The following is a 12,813-nucleotide window of genomic DNA, read 5'->3' on the forward strand; positions in this document are numbered from 1 at the left end:
GTCGAGTGCATTTAGGGTTAGGCTTAGTGTTGAAATTGACGATTTAGTGTTAGGGTTCTAATCGATCACATTAGGGTTGGAGTTATGTTTAGAATTCAGTGCATTTAGGGTTAGGGATAGGGTTTGGATGACGGTTATGTTTAGGTTGAGGGTTAGAATCGAGTGCATTTAAGAAAAGTGTTAGGGTTAGAGTTAGGGTAGGGTTAGCTTTATTAAAATCGACGGTTAGGGTTAGAGTCAGGGTTAGGGTTAGCGTTAGGGTTAGGGTTAGGGTTTGTGTTGGTAGAATCGAAGTTTAGGGTTAGGCTTATGGTCAGCATTGCCTTTTGGATTAGAATCGAGCGCATTTAGAATTAGGGTTAGTGTTGAGATTGATGATTTAGTGTTAGCCTTAGAAACGAGCACATTAGGGTTAGAGTTATGGTTAGAATCCACTGCATTTAAGCTTAGGGTTAGGGTTAGGGTTATTAGGGTCAGGATTAGAATCGAGAGAATTTAAGGATACTGTTAGGGTTAGAGTTAGCTTTAGGGTTAGTTTTCGTAGAATTGAGGGTTAGGGTTAGGGGTAGGGTTAGGGTTAGAATAAAGCGCATTTTTATTGTTAGGGGTTGGGTTAGGGTTAGGGTTAGAGTGCATATAGAGGTAGGGATAGGAGTAGGGTTACGATTAGGGCTAGGGTTTGTGTTGGTAGAATCGAGGTTTAGGGTTATGCTTAGGGTCAGGATTGCCTTTTGGGTTAGAATCGAGTGCATTTAGGCTTAAGTTTACTGTTGAGATTGACGAATTAGTGTTAGGGTTAGAATCAGGAACATTACAGTTAGAGTTATGGTTAGAATCCAGTGCATTTAGGGTTAGCCTTAGGCTTAGGGTTACGGTTATGTTTAGGGTGAGGTTAGAATCAAGTGCATTTAAGGATAGTTTTAGGGTGAGAGTTTGGTTTAGGGTTAGCTTTCGTAGAATCGAGGGTTAAGCTTCGGGTTAGGATTAGCGTTAGGGTTAGGGTTAGAATGAGGCCCAATTTTAGTGTTATGGTTGGGGTTTGGTTATGGCTTAGAGCGGATTTTATGGTAGGGGTGGGAGTAGGGTTAGGATTGGGGTTAAGGTTTCTGTTGGTAGGATCGAGGTTTAAGTTTAGGCTTAGGGTCAGGATTGCCTTTTGGGTTAGAATCGAGTGCATTTAGGGTTAGAGTTAGTGTTGAGATTGACGATTTAGTATTAGGGTTAGAATCGAGCACATTAGGGTTAGAGTTATGGTTAGATTCCAGTACATTGAGGGTTAGGGATAGGGTTAGGATGACGGTTATGTTTAGGTTGAGGGTTAGAATCGAGTGCATTTAAGGATAGTGTTAGGGTTAGAGTTAGGTTAGGGTTAGCTTTCTTAGAATCGACGGTTAGGGTTAGGGTTAGGGTTAGGGTTAAGGTTAGAATCAAGGGCATTTTTAGTGTTAAGTTTACGGTTAGGGTTAGGGTTAGAGGGAATTCAGGGGTAGGGGTAGTAGTAGGGTTAGGATTAGCGTTAGGGTTTTTGTTGGTAGAATTGAGGTTCAGGCTTAGGCTTAGGGTCAGGATTGCCTTTTGGGTTAGAATCGAGTGCATTTAGGGTAACAGTTAGTGTTGAGATTGACGATTTAGTGTTAGGGTTAGAAACGAGCACATTAGCGTTAGAGTTATGGTTAGAATCTAATGCATTTAGGGTTAGGATTAGGGTTAGGGTTATTAGGGTCAGGGTTTGAATCGAGAGCATTTAAGGATCGTGTTAGTGTTAGAATTAGGTTTAGGGTTAGCTTTCGTAGAATTGAGGGTTAGGGTTAGGGTTAGGGTTCGGGTTCGGTTTAGAATCAAGCGCATTTTTAGTATTAGCGTTGTGGTAGGCTTACGATTAGAGTGCATTTAGGGGTAGGGGTAGGAGTAGGTTCTGGATTAGGGTTACGGTTTGTGGTGGTAGAATAGAGGTTTAGGGTTAGGCTTAGGGTCATGATTACTTTTTGGGTTAGAATCGAGTGCATTCCGGGTTAGAGTTAATGATGAGATTGACGATTTAGTGTTAGGATTAGGATCGAGCACATTTAGGGTTAGAGTTGTGGTTAGAATTCGTTAGGTTTAGGGTTAGGGGTTAGGGGTAGGCTAGGGGTCAGAATCACGAGCATTTTTAGTGTTAGGGTTAGGTTTAGTGTTAGGGTTAGAGTGCATTTAGAGGTAGGGGTAGCGGTAGGATTAGGATTTCTGTTAGGGTTAGTGATGGTAGAATCGAGGTTTAGGTTTAGGCTTAGGGTCAGGATTGCATTTTGGATCAGAATCGAGTGTATTTACGGTTTGGGTTAGTGTTCAAATTGACGATTTAGTGTGAGGGTTTGAATCGAGCACATTTAGGGTTAGAGTTATGCTTAGAATTCAGTGCATTTAGGGTTAGGGGTAGGGTTAGGGGTAGACTTAGTGGTAGGTTTAGGGTCAGGGTTAGAATCGAGAGCATTTAAGGATAGTGCTAGGGTTAGAGTTAGGTTTAGGGTTTGCTTTCGTAGAATCGAGGGTTAGGCTTAGGGTTAGTCTTAGGGTGAGGTTTAGGGTTAGAATCAAGCACAGTTTTAGTGTTAGCGTTAGGGAGAGGATTAGGGTTGAAGTGCTTTTAGGGCTAGTGGTAGGAGTAGGGTTAGGATTAGGGTTAAGGTTTGTGTTGGTAGAATCGAGGTTTAGGTTTAGGCTTGGGGTCAGGATTGCCTTTTGGATCAGAATTGAGTGTATTTAGGCTTTGGGTTAGTGTTCGAATTGATGATTTAGTGTTAGGGTTGAATCGAGCACATTTAGGGTTAGAGTTATGGTTAGAATTCAGTGCATTTAGGGTTAGGGTTAGGGTTAGGGTCAGGGTTAAAATCGAGAGCATTTAAGGATAGTGCTAGGGTTAGAGTTAGGTTTAGCGTTCGCTTTCGTAGAATCGAGGGTTAGGCTTAAGGTTAGGCTTAGGGTTAGGGTTAGGGTTAGAATCAGGCGCATTTTTAGTGTTCTGGTTTTCGTTAGGGTATGGCTTAGAGTGCATTTAGGGGTAGGGGTAGGAGTACGGTTAGAATTAGAGTTAAGGTTTCTGTGGGTAGCATCGAGGTTTAGGGTTAGGCTTAGGGTCAGGAATGGCTTTTGGGTTAGAATGCAGTGCATTTAGGCTTAGGGATAGTGTTGACATTGACGATTTAGTGTTAGGGTTAGAATCGAGCACGTTTAGGGTTAGAGTTTTGTTTAGAATTCGTTAGGGTTAGGGGTAGTGTTAGGGGTAGGGGTAGGGTCAGAGTGCATTTCGGGGTAGGGGTAGGGGTAGAGTTAGGATTAGGGTTAGGTTTTGTGTTTTTAGAATCGAAGTTTAGGGTTAGGCTTAGGGTCAGAATTGCCTTTTGGGTTAGAATCGAGTGCATTTAGGGTTAGGGTTAGTGTTGAGATTGACGATTTACTGTTAAGCTTAGAATCGAGCACATTAGGGTTAGAGTTATGGTTAGAATCCACTGCATTTAGGCTTCGCGTTAGGGTTAGGGTTATTAGGGTCAGGATTAGGATCGAGATCATTTAAGGATAGTGTTAGGGTTAGAGTTAGGTTTAGGGTTACGTTTCGTAGAATTGAGGGTTAGGGTTATGGTTAGGGTTGGGGTTAGGAATAGGGTTAGAATCAAGCGCATTTTTAGTGTTAGGGGTTGGGTTAGGGTTAGGGTTAGAGTGCATATAGAGGTAGGGATAGGAGTAGGGTTAGGATTAGGGTTAGGGTTTGCATTGGTAGAATCGAGGTTTAAGGTTACGCTTAGGGTAAGGATTGCCTTTAGGGTTAGAGTCGAGTGCATTTAGGGTTAGGCTTAGTGTTGAAATTGACGATTTAGTGTTAGGGTTCTAATCGATCACATTAGGGTTGGAGTTATGTTTAGAATTCAGTGCATTTAGGGTTAGGGATAGGGTTTGGATGACGGTTATGTTTAGGTTGAGGGTTAGAATCGAGTGCATTTAAGAAAAGTGTTAGGGTTAGAGTTAGGGTAGGGTTAGCTTTATTAAAATCGACGGTTAGGGTTAGAGTCAGGGTTAGGGTTAGCGTTAGGGTTAGGGTTAGGGTTTGTGTTGGTAGAATCGAAGTTTAGGGTTAGGCTTATGGTCAGCATTGCCTTTTGGATTAGAATCGAGCGCATTTAGAATTAGGGTTAGTGTTGAGATTGATGATTTAGTGTTAGCCTTAGAAACGAGCACATTAGGGTTAGAGTTATGGTTAGAATCCACTGCATTTAAGCTTAGGGTTAGGGTTAGGGTTATTAGGGTCAGGATTAGAATCGAGAGAATTTAAGGATACTGTTAGGGTTAGAGTTAGCTTTAGGGTTAGTTTTCGTAGAATTGAGGGTTAGGGTTAGGGGTAGGGTTAGGGTTAGAATAAAGCGCATTTTTATTGTTAGGGGTTGGGTTAGGGTTAGGGTTAGAGTGCATATAGAGGGAGGGATAGGAGTAGGGTTACGATTAGGGTTAGGGTTTGTGTTGGTAGAATCGAGGTTTAGGGTTATGCTTAGGGTCAGGATTGCCTTTTGGGTTAGAATCGAGTGCATTTAGGCTTAATGTTACTGTCGAGATTGACGAATTAGTGTTAGGGTTAGAATCAAGAACATTACAGTTAGAATTATGGTTAGAATCCAATGCATTTAGGGTTAGGCTTAGGCTTAGGGTTACGGTTATGTTTAGGGTGAGGGTTAGAATCGAGTGCATTTAAGGATAGTGTTAGGGTTAGAGTTAGGTTTAGGGTTAGCTTTCGTAGAATCGAGGGTTAGGCTTCGGGTTAAGGTTAGTGTTAGGGTTAGGGTTAGAATGAGGCCCAATTTTAGTGTTATGGTTGGGGTTAGGGTATGGCTTAGAGTGCATTTAGGGGTAGGGGTAGGAGTAGGGTTAGGATTAGGGTTAAGGTTTGTGTTGTTAGAATAGAGGTTTAAGGTTAGGCTAGTGGTCAGGATTGCCTTTTGGGTTGTAATCGAGTGCATTTAGGGTTAGAGTTAGTGTTGAGATTGACGATTTAGTATTAGGGTTAGAATCGAGCACATTAGGGTTAGAGTTATGGTTAGAATCCAGTGCATTTAGGTTAGGGATAGGGTTAGGATAACGGTTATGTTTAGGGTGAGGGTTAGAATCGAGTCCATTTAAGGATAGTGTTAGGGTTAGAGCTAGGTTAGGGTTAGCTTTCTTAGAATCGACGGTTAGGGTTAGGGTTAGGATTAGGGTTCGGGTTGGGGTCAGGGTTGGGTTTAGGGTTAGGGTTAGAAGCAAGGGCATATTTATTGTTAAGGTTAGGGTTAGGGTTAGGGTTAGAGGGCATTCAGGTGTAGGAGTAGGAGTCGGGTTAGGATTAGGGTTAGGGTTTTTGTTGGTAGAATTGAGGTTCAGGCTTAGGCTTAGGGTCAGGATTGCCTTTTGGGGTAGAATCGAGTGCATTTAGGGTTACAGTTAGTGTTGAGTTTGACGATTTAGTGTTAAGGTTAGATAGGAGCACATTAGCGTTAGAGTTATGGTTAGAATCTAATGCATTTAGGGTTAGGATTAGGGTTAGGGTTATTAGGGTCAGGGTTTGAATCGAGAGTATTTAAGGATCGTGTTAGTGTTAGAGTTAGGTTTAAGGTTAGCTTTCGTAGAATCGAGGGTTAGGGTTAGGGTTCGGGTTCGGGTTCGGTTTAGAATGGAGCGCATTTTTAGTATTAGGGTTGGGGTAAGCTTACGATTAGAGTGCATTTAGGGGTAGGGGTAGGAGTAGGGTTAGGATTAGGGTTACGGTTTGTGGTGGTAGAATCGAGGTTTAGGGTTAGGCTTAGGGTCAGGATTGCCTTTTGGGTTAGAATCGAGTGCATTTAGGCTTAAGGTTACTGTCGAGATTGACGAATTAGTGTTAGGGTTAGAATCAAGAACATTACAGTTAGAATTATGGTTAGAATCCAGTGCATTTAGGGTTAGGCTTAGGCTTAGGGTTACGGTTATGTTTAGGGTGAGGGTTAGAATCGACTGCATTTAAGGATAGTGTTAGGGTTAGAGTTAGGTTTAGGGTTAGCTTTCGTAGAATCGAGGGTTAGGCTTCGGGTTAAGGTTAGTGTTAGGGTTAGGGTTAGAATGAGGCCCAATTTTAGTGTTATGGTTGGGGTTAGGGTATGGCTTAGAGTGCATTTAGGGGTAGGGGTAGGAGTAGGGTTAGGATTAGGGTTAAGGTTTGTGTTGTTAGAATAGAGGTTTAAGGTTAGGCTAGTGGTCAGGATTGCCTTTTGGGTTGTAATCGAGTGCATTTAGAGTTAGAGTTAGTGTTGAGATTGACGATTTAGTATTAGGGTTAGAATCGAGCACATTAGGGTTAGAGTTATGGTTAGAATCCAGTGCATTTAGGTTAGGGATAGGGTTAGGATAACGGTTATGTTTAGGGTGAGGGTTAGAATCGAGTCCATTTAAGGATAGTGTTAGGGTTAGAGCTAGGTTAGGGTTAGCTTTCTTAGAATCGACGGTTAGGGTTAGGGTTAGGATTAGGGTTCGGGTTGGGGTCAGGGTTGGGTTTAGGGTTAGGGTTAGAAGCAAGGGCATATTTATTGTTAAGGTTAGGGTTAGGGTTAGGGTTAGAGGGCATTCAGGTGTAGGAGTAGGAGTCGGGTTAGGATTAGGGTTAGGGTTTTTGTTGGTAGAATTGAGGTTCAGGCTTAGGCTTAGGGTCAGGATTGCCTTTTGGGGTAGAATCGAGTGCATTTAGGGTTACAGTTAGTGTTGAGATTGATGATTTAGTGTTAAGGTTAGATAGGAGCACATTAGCGTTAGAGTTATGGTTAGAATCTAATGCATTTAGGGTTAGGATTAGGGTTAGGGTTATTAGGGTCAGGGTTTGAATCGAGAGTATTTAAGGATCGTGTTAGTGTTAGAGTTAGGTTTAAGGTTAGCTTTCGTAGAATCGAGGGTTAGGGTTAGGGTTCGGGTTCGGGTTCGGTTTAGAATCGAGCGCATTTTTAGTATTAGGGTTGGTATAAGCTTACGATTAGAGTGCATTTAGGGGTAGGGGTAGGAGTAGGGTTAGGATTAGGGTTACGGTTTGTGGTGGTAGAATCGAGGTTTAGGGTTAGGCTTAGGGTCAGGATTGCCTTTTGGGTTAGAATCGAGTGCATTTAGGCTTAAGGTTACTGTCGAGATTGACGAATTAGTGTTAGGGTTAGAATCAAGAACATTACAGTTAGAATTATGGTTAGAATCCAGTGCATTTAGGGTTAGGCTTAGGCTTAGGGTTACGGTTATGTTTAGGGTGAGGGTTAGAATCGAGTGCATTTAAGGATAGTGTTAGGGTTAGAGTTAGGTTTAGGGTTAGCTTTCGTAGAATCGAGGGTTAGGCTTCGGGTTAAGGTTAGTGTTAGGGTTAGGGTTAGAATGAGGCCCAATTTTAGTGTTATGGTTGGGGTTAGGGTATGGCTTAGAGTGCATTTAGGGGTAGGGGTAGGAGTAGGCTTAGGATTAGGGTTAAGGTTTGTGTTGTTAGAATAGAGGTTTAAGGTTAGGCTAGTGGTCAGGATTGCCTTTTGGGTTGTAATCGAGTGCATTTTGGGTTAGAGTTAGTGTTGAGATTGACGATTTAGTATTAGGGTTAGAATCGAGCACATTAGGGTTAGAGTTATGGTTAGAATCCAGTGCATTTAGGTTAGGGATAGGGTTAGGATAACGGTTATGTTTAGGGTGAGGTTTAGAATCGAGTCCATTTAAGGATAGTGTTAGGGTTAGAGCTAGGTTAGGGTTAGCTTTCTTAGAATCGACGGTTAGGGTTAGGGTTAGGATTAGGGTTCGGGTTGGGGTCAGGGTTGGGTTTAGGGTTAGGGTTAGAAGCAAGGGCATATTTATTGTTAAGGTTAGGGTTAGGGTTAGGGTTAGAGGGCATTCAGGTGTAGGAGTAGGAGTCGGGTTAGGATTAGGGTTAGGGTTTTTGTTGGTAGAATTGAGGTTCAGGCTTAGGCTTAGGGTCAGGATTGCCTTTTGGGGTAGAATCGAGTGCATTTAGGGTTACAGTTAGTGTTGAGATTGACGATTTAGTGTTAAGGTTAGAAACGAGCACATTGGCGTTAGAGTTATGGTTAGAATCTAATGCATTTAGGGTTAGGATTAGGGTTAGGGTTATTAGGGTCAGGGTTTGAATCGAGAGTATTTAAGGATCGTGTTAGTGTTAGAGTTAGGTTTAAGGTTAGCTTTCGTAGAATCGAGGGTTAGGGTTAGGGTTCGGGTTCGGGTTCGGTTTAGAATCGAGCGCATTTTTAGTATTAGGGTTGGTATAAGCTTACGATTAGAGTGCATTTAGGGGTAGGGGTAGGAGTAGGGTTAGGATTAGGGTTACGGTTTGTGGTGGTAAAATCGAGGTTTAGGGTTAGGCTTAGGGTCAGGATTGCCTTTTGGGTTAGAATCGAGTGCATTTAGGCTTAATGTTACTGTCGAGATTGACGAATTAGTGTTAGGGTTAGAATCAAGAACATTACAGTTAGAATTATGGTTAGAATCCAGTGCATTTAGGGTTAGGCTTAGGCTTAGGGTTACGGTTATGTTTAGGGTGAGGGTTAGAATCGAGTGCATTTAAGGATAGTGTTAGGGTTAGAGTTAGGTTTAGGGTTAGCTTTCGTAGAATCGAGGGTTAGGCTTCGGGTTAAGGTTAGTGTTAGGGTTAGGGTTAGAATGAGGCCCAATTTTAGTGTTATGGTTGGGGTTAGGGTATGGCTTAGAGTGCATTTAGGGGTAGGGGTAGGAGTAGGGTTAGGATTAGGGTTAAGGTTTGTGTTGTTAGAATAGAGGTTTAAGGTTCGGCTAGTGGTCAGGATTGCCTTTTGGGTTGTAATCGAGTGCATTTAGGGTTAGAGTTAGTGTTGAGATTGACGATTTAGTATTAGGGTTAGAATCGAGCACATTAGGGTTAGAGTTATGGTTAGAATCCAGTGCATTTAGGTTAGGGATAGGGTTAGCCTAACGGTTATGTTTAGGGTGAGGGTTAGAATCGAGTCCATTTAAGGATAGTGTTAGGGTTAGAGCTAGGTTAGGGTTAGCTTTCTTAGAATCGACGGTTAGGGTTAGGGTTAGGATTAGGGTTCGGTTTGGGGTCAGGGTTGGGTTTAGGGTTAGGGTTAGAAGCAAGGGCATATTTATTGTTAAGGTTAGGGTTAGGGTTAGGGTTAGAGGGCATTCAGGTGTCGGAGTAGGAGTCGGGTTAGGATTAGGGTTAGGGGTTTTGTTGGTAGAATTGAGGTTCAGGCTTAGGCTTAGGGTCAGGATTGCCTTTTGGGTTAGAATCGAGTGCATTTAGGATTACAGTTAGTGTTGAGATTGACGATTTAGTGTTAAGGTTAGAAACGAGCACATGAGCGTTAGAGTTATGGTTAGAATCTAATGCATTTAGGGTTAGGATTAGGGTTAGGGTTATTAGGGTCAGGGTTTGAATCGAGAGTATTTAAGGATCGTGTTAGTGTTAGAGTTAGGTTTAAGGTTAGCTTTCGTAGAATCGAGGGTTAGGGTTAGGGTTAGGGTTCGGGTTCGGTTTAGAATCGAGCGCATTTTTAGTATTAGGGTTGGGGTAAGCTTACGATTAGAGTGCATTTCGGGGTAGGGGTAGGAGTAGGGTTAGGATTAGGGTTACGGTTTGTGGTGGTAGAATCGAGGTTTAGGGGGCGGAGCCAAGATGGCGTAGTAGAAAGACGCACATACACATAGCTCCGAACCCACAACCCATAGAACAACTACAAAGAAGTAACTCACGGCGAATTCTGCACCCAGAGGCCACAGAACATTGGAGCGAGGGAGATTTCTGTTCCGGAGAGACCTGCAAACCTCTCGTAAAAGGTCCTTCGTGCTGCGGACTGGGTGCCGGGACTGGGAGCTGAGTACAGCCCGGCCGCAGCACAGAGAGGAAAAGATCCGAGCGGGCTTCAGGGACGGGATCTCCAGCGGCCGCACAAGTACCTCCACCCACAGGTGACGGGGGTCTGTGAGAGAGTCCCTTTGGCGGGTCGAGGGGGGAGTGGGGTGCCCCCATGGCTCGGGCCCCCTCGGGAGACAGAAGCTGAGGGGCAGCGGCAGACCAGGGCTCCCCAAGCAGGCAGGAGCCTGGATCCATTGTTGAAGGTCTGTGCATAAACTCCCTGAGGGAACTGAGCCTGAGAGGCAGCCCTGCCCTCACCTGAGCATCTGAATTTAATCTCACACTGAATAGCAGCCCTGCCCCCACCCAAAGCCCTGAGGCTGGAAGCAGCATTTGAATCTCAGACCCCAAACACTGGCTGGGAGGATCAGGAGGTGAGGTGGGTGTGAGGAAAATATTCAGAGGTCAAGTCACTGGCTGGGAAAATGCCCAGAAAAGGGAAAAGAAATAAGACTATAGAAGGTTACTTTCTTGGTGAACAGGCATTTCCTCCCTTCCTTTCTGATGAGGAAGAACAATGCTTACCATCAGGCAAAGACACAGAAATCAAGGCTTCTGTGTCTCAGCCCACTCAATGGGCTCACGCCATGGAAGAGCTCAAAAAGAATTTTGAAAATCAAGTTAGAGAGGTGGAGGAAAAGCTGGGAAGAGAAATGAGAGACATGAAGTCAAAGCATGAACAGCAAATCAGCTCCCTGCTAAAGGAGACCCAAAAAAATGTTGAAGAAAATAACACCTTGAAAACTAGCCTAACTCAATTGGCAAAAGAGGTTCAAAAAGCCAATGAGGAGAAGAATGCTTTCAAAAGCAGAATTAGCCAAATGGAAAAGGAGATTCAAAAGCTCACTGAAGAAAATAGTTCTTTCAAAATTAGAATGGAACAGATGGAGGCTAATGACTTTATGAGAAACCAAGAAATCACAAAACAAAACCAAAAGAATGAAAAAATGGAAGATAATGTGAAATATCTCATTGGAAAAACAACTGACCTGGAAAATAGAGCCAGGAGAGACAATTTAAAAATTATGGGCCTACCTGAAAGCCATGATCAGAAAAAGAGCCTAGACATCATCTTTCATGAAATTATCAAGGAAAACTGCCCTGAGATTCTAGAACCAGAGGGCAAAATAAATATTCAAGGAATCCACAGAACACCGCCTGAAAGGGATCCAAAAAGAGAAACTCCTAGGAACATTGTGGCCAAATTCCAGAACTCCCAGGTGAAAGAGAAAATATTGCAAGCAGCTAGAAAGAAACAATTCAAGTATTGTGGAAATACAATCAGGATAACACAAGATCTAGCAGCTTCTACATTAAGGGATCGAAGGGCATGGAATAGGATATTCCAGAAGTCAAAGGAACTAGGACTAAAACCAAGAATCACCTACCCAGCAAAACTGAGTATAATACTTCAGGGGAAAAATTGGTCTTTCAATGAAATAGAGGATTTTCAAGCATTCTTGATGAAAAGACCAGAGCTGAAAAGAAAATTTGACTTCCAAACACAAGAATGAAGAGAACCATGAAAAGGTGAACAGCAAAGAGAAGTCATAAGGGACTTACTAAAGTTGAACTGTTTACATTCCTACATGGAAAGACAATATTTGTAACTCTTGAAACATTTCAGTATCTGGGTACTGGGTGGGATTACACACACACACATGCACACACGCACACACACATAGAGACAGAGTGCACAGAGTGAATTGAAGAGGATGGGATCATATCTTAAAAAAAAATGAAATCAAGCAGTGAGAGAGAAAGATTGGGAGGAGAAAGGGAGAATTGAATGGGGCAAATTATCTCTCATAAAAGAGGCAAGCAAAAGACTCATTAGTGGAGGGATAAAGAGGGGAGGTGAGAGAAAAACATGAAGTCTACTCTCATCACATTCCACTAAAGGAAAGAATAAAATGCCTACTCATCTTGGTATGAAAACCTATCTTACAATACAGGAAAGTGGAGGATAAGGGGATAAGCAGAGTGGGGGGGGATGATAGAAGGGAGGGCATGGGGAGGAGAGTGCAATTTGAGGTCAACACTCATGGGGAGGGATAGGATCAAAAGAGAATAGAAGTAATGGGGGACAGGATAGGATGGAGGGAAATATAGTTAGTCCTATACAACACAACTATTATGGAAGTCATTTGCAAAACTACACAGATTTGGCCTATATTGAATTGCTTGCCTTCCAAAGGGAAGGGGTGGAGAGGGAGGGAGCTAAAGAAGTTGGAACTCAAAGTGTTAGGATCAACTGTAATGTTCTTACCACTAGGAAATAAGAAATACAGGTAAAGGGGTATAGAAAGCTATCTGGCCCTACAGGACAAAAGAGAAGACAGAGACAAGGGCAGAGAGGGAGGATAGAAGAGAGAGCAGATTGGTCATAGGGGCAATTAGAATGCTTGGCGTTTGGGGGGGGAGGGGAGAAAAGGGGAAAAATTTGTAACCCAAAATTTTGTGAAAATGAATGTTAAAAGCTAAATAAAAAGAAAAAAAAATGCAAAAAAAAAAAAAAAAAAAAAAGAATCGAGGTTTAGGGTTAGGCTTAGGGTCAGGATTGCCTTTTGGGTTAGAATCGAGTGCATTTAGGCTTAAGGTTACTGTCGAGATTGACGAATTAGTGTTAGGGTTAGAATCAAGAACATTACAGTTAGAGTTATGGTTAGAATCCAGTGCATTTAGGGTTAGGCTTAGGCTTAGGGTTACGGTTATGTTTAGGGTGAGGGTTAGAATCGAGTGCATTTAAGGATAGTGTTAGGGTTAGAGTTAGGTTTAGGGTTAGCTTTCGTAGAATCGAGGGTTAGGCTTCGGGTTAAGGTTAGTGTTAGGGTTAGGGTTAGAATGAGGCCCAATTTTAGTGTTATGGTTGGGGTTAGGGTATGGCTTAGAGTGCATTTAGGGGTAGGGGTAGG

Source organism: Notamacropus eugenii, chromosome 6 (assembly GCF_028372415.1).
Source record: "Notamacropus eugenii isolate mMacEug1 chromosome 6, mMacEug1.pri_v2, whole genome shotgun sequence".
Classification (NCBI taxonomy): domain Eukaryota; kingdom Metazoa; phylum Chordata; class Mammalia; order Diprotodontia; family Macropodidae; genus Notamacropus; species Notamacropus eugenii.